The sequence below is a fragment of the Argopecten irradians genome, chromosome 14 (genome assembly GCF_041381155.1).
Source record: "Argopecten irradians isolate NY chromosome 14, Ai_NY, whole genome shotgun sequence".
Classification (NCBI taxonomy): domain Eukaryota; kingdom Metazoa; phylum Mollusca; class Bivalvia; order Pectinida; family Pectinidae; genus Argopecten; species Argopecten irradians.
Window position 1 is genome coordinate 5809716 of NC_091147.1, and position 7290 is coordinate 5817005.

Here is a 7290-nt window from a genome sequence, read left to right on the forward strand (position 1 = left end):
ACAGAAGTTAAGTTAAGAAATTAAATATTTAAATATTAGGAATCTGGCAGAACAAATAGATTGGGTATATATCACTGTATGGTAAAGGAAAAATTGACGTATTGTATAGCTGTTGAGGTTAGAGCTTTGTCATTTCTCAACGTTGAAAACGGACCCCGAATGCCGTTGAAAATTGACAGCGGTTGAAAAATGACCTTGGCAAACTCTCAAGGGATGGTTCTGTTGAAAAATGACCTTAGTACATACACATATATATCTGTTGCACAAACATAATTCTCGGATTCTGTTATCGCCATTCCTAATATAAACACCCCTTCTCTGCCGGTATTTGAATTATGTAATCACCGCAATTTGAATTGAAATTTTGTATTGTTATCATCGTTACAAATACTTCATTTAAACAGTTTAGCTGCTTGTGTGTTTATTACGAAGAATACGGCACTTCAAAACTTTTTTTCTATAGTCATTTTGTCTGTCCGTCCGTGTAGATACTGTTCATGTGTTCACAAACTGAGGAATTGCTATATAACACTTAGGTAACGAATTAAATAAAAAAAGAATTGTTGTTATAAACTACACGCAAACTTTGTACTATGTGATGTTCACTTCCGATTACCAGTGGATAGTGTTTCACAACTATAATTATCGGATATAATTGATTAGGGTTTTAATATTTGTTTTATTATTATACACGTATTGTCGACAACGATTTAATTTTACGTCACAAATTATATCTGACAAATAACTGAACTTACATGACCATAGCTGTTAATAGGACATTAATTAATCAAACAAACAAACAAACAAATAACTGAACTCGCCCTATTAGGGTTGCGTACTGGAACAAAATTTGTAGGCATTAAAACAAAAATCAAAACAAGTCTGCAATCTCTAGAGATTTCGCAGCTATCGCTGCTCTTTATGAGATGTTTAATATATATAAACATAACAAGACCAACAACACCAATCAAGTGTTAAAATTTTAATGCAAGTTTTCGTGACAGATGCGCATGCACATATCTTTGAGTTTGCACTTAAAACTATTTCGACGTTTACTACAAATAAGATTCAAATTCATACAATATTTTGATAGAATTTCCTTAATAATCTGAAATATGGAATACCGGACGGGTACATACATCAATGTATTGGGACGTGGAGTCTGGGTGCTAACATTTTCCCCTTATTCATTCCAAACTGAGCAGATTCATCATCCTGCAATTTTCTGTCCACCTTCGCAAACAAAATATGTTTTGCGCGTTCCGTTTCAACATGCGTGCAAGTAATTGTGTCGTCTCCTTCATGTAAATCTGACTGGTACACGTACGAACAAGTTGTTCTTGAATAAACAAATTCCGGAGAAGGATCCCATTCTTTCTGTGTAGAGTTAAAAATTTTATCCACATTCCCATGCTTGGATAATGGTATCAGATCAGTTGTTCCTTTTTTCCATAATTTCACTACTACCCGCGTCAGAACATCAGGTGTCCTGCAAGTAGTGCTTCAGTGTACTAGCATTGTTGATGCCACGCAAACCTTCAAGGCGATATGTCCCTTTCAGAAGAACCGATCCATGAGAATGGGTCCATTTTGGCAGACTCGTGATTCGCCGTTGTATGCAAACAGGACAAAATCCAACTTTTCTTCCCAGTCGTCGCTATTTTCGTTTGTATATGACGATATCATTGTACTTAAAACACAGTTGTGATGTCATCTACTGTTCTTTCTATACTTTAAATCCCGCATTATTGGATGATTACCTGTAACTGCCCTATATGTTACCTTTTACTGTATTATATGTGACTCTAATATAAGACAGTCACTTATAAGACAGCAAAAGGTAACTTATGGGAGAGTTACATAATACGGATGAGTATGTCTCTGGGCATAATCACATAATTATGGTAAACACACAACCTTCCGGAATATTCCATTATTTTGTAATCCAAAAATACGAAAAAATCCCACACAATGAATATGAAGAGAATTTAATCCTCTATTGATGCGGAATTAAACACATCTAGAGAATTTCTGTATATATTTCAGATCAAGTTTTCCCTCCTTATGTTGAATTCATCATTTAACACTTATCTGCAACATCGTCCTATCATTTTTCTTACATCATTATGTACTATTTCCTATTTGAAGATGGGTTGCTTTTGAGGTAATTGAATTTTGGGTCAAATGGTGTAAAATCGACGAGCATTGCTACTATATATAAGGTTAGGTTAGTGTTTTACCTAACGTGGTCGGCAGGGGAAATGCAGTGCTTCAGTATTACTCATTATGTTAACTGAAACGAAATTCGTCCCATGTTTGAAGTATTATATTTATCTCCATCTAGCATAATTTACTGTAGTAGTAAATAAAAGCTTCATAAAAGTGTCGTGTATAACGGCAAATATTTCAATTTTCACTGCAGTTGGACTCAATGAAACTACTAAAAATCCGGTTTCATTCGCTCATGAACTTGGGTATCTTAACATCGGCTTTCGAGCAAGAAAATATCTTATTTAGACCTACTTTTGCCTAAGAAGGCGAACATAGCTTCCTACTAGGCCTAGGCAAAGATCTAAACAGCGGTGAGGTGTTTTTTTAAGTGCAAATATTACGGACATATTCCTACAATTTTAAAAGCATTTTATAAACTCCCGTTTTACTGACTCTTGTGTAACGTTCGAATCGAGCAACATTGTCTACCCACGGGCGTCTGCATCTGGTTTTGGAAAAATACAATGACCTACCCCTACTATATGAACGTTCATATAGAAGGGGTAGTTTTTCTATATTTTTATCAAACCAGAAGCAGACGCATGTGGTCTACCGAAGAAAAATAAAATGTGCCATGTCCCTATGTCGAAACTACGTTAGAAAGTCTCCGTTACAAACGAATGATGAAGCCCAAACGGCGATAAGAAATAATATGTATAAGTCAAATAGTGTTATCTTACCTTTAATCAGTTTAACTTGTATCAAGGTTAAAGGCTACATAAACCACTAGAACCTTTCAGTTCCCATTACGTTACGGTGACTCTCCATTTTGATTCGAAGCGGGAGACAACTGTATCACAGTCTAATCATTATCCTTCCGCATCTTCGGCGGACCAGTTTTGCAATCGCTTCTAAATCTATTTTAAATGTTTTTGTTTCATCTGGAAAACATTGATAATAAAAATGTTTCTAAATTAATGTATGACAAAATATGATATGTGCGCTATTTATTTTTAATAAGTTGTATTCTAAAGACTCGTTGTAGACTGGTCCATGTCAATGAAGTTTTTCCGTTCCTCCCAGTATTTTTGCACGGGATACATATTCAATATTAGGATCCCATTAATTGAGTTGCTCTTGAAATAAATTCAACATGAACTGCTTCGCAGTTCATTTAATTTGTTTCAAGAGCAACTCAATTCATCACCCCATGAAATCGACCAAAGCAAGATCCAATCATTAATTGAAATTCTATATTTATTATTTATCAAGGCTCCCAAATGGTGATTCTAATTACTAAAATCGACAAGGTGGAGAAAAACACACCCGTGTCAAAGATTTATGGAGGCAATGACTTGAATGAAGTGATCGATTTTCTCAAAAAAAAAAAAAATGGGATCCCAATATTGAATATGTATCCCGTGCAAAAATACTGGAAGGAACGGAAAAACTTCATTGACATGGATAGTCTTCTCCTCAATGCTCTGTGTATACTAGAAAGACTGAACGATATCAAACAGAACGAAACAGAAAATAATTAGTCTCAGTGAAGAGTTTGGGACTCCAGTGGCTCTTATCAAATTTAAAATCTATTTCAGGGAACAGGAGAAAATTTTCAAAATCCGTTGATAGATGATGATGATATATGTTCTCCTTGGCTCCATAAACTGGAATGTGCCATTTGGACTTTTGTTATGCACAAATACGGTATAACAGATCGAGATTTATCAGTAATTGTGAATGTAGTGATGCATTTGTTTACCCATGCCGGGGGTACACTAGACTTACCGTGTCTGTCGGTCGCAAATCGCGTTCGAATCCATACATAACTCCTCGAAGACTTCAACCTGATTGAAACTTCACAGTAATGTAAGCTCCAGTTAAAGGCGTATTTATGATTTTATAAATATTGTTTTGGAAATATATTTTAAAATAAGAATATTATTTTTTTTACAAAAGCAGGCTTGAGTTTTCTGTGATAACCTGACCGTGATAATTCAATACAATAGCGATAACATGTATTGCATATGATTTGTTCCATGTTGTAAATATTGTATATGTTTATGTTGACGTCATCTTATCATCAACATGGAATAAAGACAATTAGTATTGCTTATCTATTGAATATCTCTGGTTCTCAATAGTGATATTTGTCCGTGAACTATACAAATAAAATATGATATACCGTGATGTATTCATAAAAGTATGGAAGAATCCGCACAAATTCCTGGAAATTGTTTACTTTGCCACTGTCCGATCGATTGACTTTTGGGTACCGATCAGGAAATCAAATGTATTTCCAAAGTAATGTTGTGTATGTGCGAAACACATTAAGGATGTGACAGGTTAATTAGATTGGAGAAAATTGGAATGTTAAGAAATCACCCACGTTGAATTAAACTGAGAAATCATAGATGGAGGCACTGTGATAGGTTAAGGCATGACGGCTGTCGTAGCTAGCCCCAGAATGTTAGTTATGTAGATACAAACTCTACGAAAGTAAAAATCCGGCCTATATCACATTTGCTGAGAACAGTTACCAGTATTATATAATATGTAAGAAACGAACGATGAAATGCACACATCTATATATATATAAGACTGAGGAGTTGTTTCTGATATAAAGTATATCACGTTTTATTCAAGTATTTTAAATAAAGTCGGTGTTACAAAAAAACCAACACCCCGACTCGGTCACATCCAATCGGATTAAAATACAAAATCTTATACCCTCTCTGTTCAATAGAGGATCTGACACCATCCTATAAAGGTCATGTTCGGATGACCTGTATACCACCTGTACTTCAGATTACATGCAGTTCCTTGCTATATTAATTATAATAGGAATTTCGTCCAAGTATACATATACATTTAGCTTTGTTGTGCTTTTTCAGGCGAGATGACTTTGTACACGAAAATAATTCTGGCCCCTATGGTGACCTATTGCGACCTATTGCGACAGTCTTCTGTCCGTCGTCGTGCGTCGTCCGTTAACATTTCCTTGTGAACGCGAAACTTGAGCAAATATGCACAGAGCTTAATGAAACCTTGTATGTAGACTAACATTGGATATATCTCGGAGAAGTTCGACTTGATTCGACTGTTATTTACGGAGTTATTTCCCTTAGCACTAATGATTATTATTGGACCTTGTGAACGCGATAACTTGAGTAAATATGAAACAAATGAATTAATCTTCGTATGTAGACTAACATTTGAAATATCTCGAACGAGTTCGAAAATCAGCTTGATTCGATAGTAAATTACGGAGTTATTGCCGTTTTGCAATGATAAATATTAAAGAACATTGTGAGCGCGATAACTTGAGTAAATATAAACCGAGCTTAATGAAACTTTGTATGTAGACTAACATTTGAAATATCTCGAACGAGTTTGAAAATTAGCGTAATTTACGGAGTTGTTGCCCTTTGCACTAATAATTATTATCGGAGTTTGTGAACGCGTTAACCTGAGTCAAAATAAACCGCGTTTAAAGAAACTTTGTATTTAGACCTATCAGATCTATGTTCCTGATTCATGAACAAAAGCCATCCGCTGACTAGTAAATGACATAACTAATTTGTATCAAATATCAGGCGACCGTTTAGGCCCATGGACCTCTTGTTCAAATAGTTTCGTCCTCAGTCTATATTCTGGCAGCAACAATTTGATTGGTCATTTCCACAAGTCACCAGAATGTCGCCCCTTATGGGATGTTGTCCGATCCTCTTATAAAACGTAGTGATAGTAAGGATGTGCATTTTAATCAAATTAAGTCACATCATGCTGACAACGGACAAACCAGTCGGCCAACTCCATTTATGTGAGCAATACGCAGAAGTAGAAACTAAACTTTTATGGACTATGGTAGTTCTCAACCAGGTGACAGATCCTTGAGCTCAGCTCATAAGGGCGAGCGCTAAATCGAAGGCCAAAACTAAGACGGTGTTAGGAAGAAGAAGGCTAGTAAAAAGAGAAAATAGTCGCCTTTTACAATCATGCAAAAATTCAGCAGGTACAATTCTAACCTCCTACCTACAGTCGCAGTTTGTATGTAATAAATGTAACATCATGTGATACCAGCATCTATGAGTGGTTCAACTAGGAATTTGTATAACCCTTGATGGATGATAACTTCTTCCCCATAACCTTCATAACCTCTTGCTGATTGCGTCCTTTATCTGTTATAGATAGACAACACATAATTGAAATCGGCGTTTGAATAACTCAGCATCTGGTTGAAACAGATACATACTTGTGTTAATATAAAACAGGTCTATTAATAGAGAATTTTACATTGTCACTACTACCCGGAAGGACGTCTATCACCCAGATTATAAAGTAAGGATAGGCTGCTTGTATCAAAATAGGTCGGTATAAGGACCAGTTAAAGGACATCATTAGTTTCACATTCTATTATTTCGACACACCAAATCTGTTTCAATCTAAATGCGTATTTCCTGTGATAGAATTTGTAGAAAGTGTTTTTTTATTAATTAGTTGTTCTTGTTTCATAATTATTCATTCGCTCATTAGAATGAATATTTATTTTATTTTTTTATATAGATACACGATCATAAGAATGCCTTGATTATAATTGATTAAGATGCTATTTGTTGTTTGGTAAATTAATCAATGTTTATTTGTTGCAAATGGATACCTTTGTATATGTCTATCGTTATTTATAATGTTTTGTATGTATAGGCAATTATGTACCAGATTTCAACCCATCCCCCACAAGCAAATGATAAATTATAAATAACTATTCTATTCTCCTCTTCTGGCATGGCTAAAATGTCATTACTACAGTCTTCAATGTATAGCAATTGATATTATTTATCAATGAAAAATGTTCGATAAGTCTGAATTAGACGAATGCTCGTTTTTGAACTTGACGTCATTGAGCATTAATGTAATTAAAACATCTCTATGTATATTCTCCAGATTACTAGAAGCTCTGTATCACCTTATAATCGCACGGCGTTTATTCCTTTGTTACATCCTACAACTAGTCTTTCATCGTGAAGTGTATGTTTCTATTTAGATTGACGGAGGCAAGGTAACGGGTTTTTTCCTTCA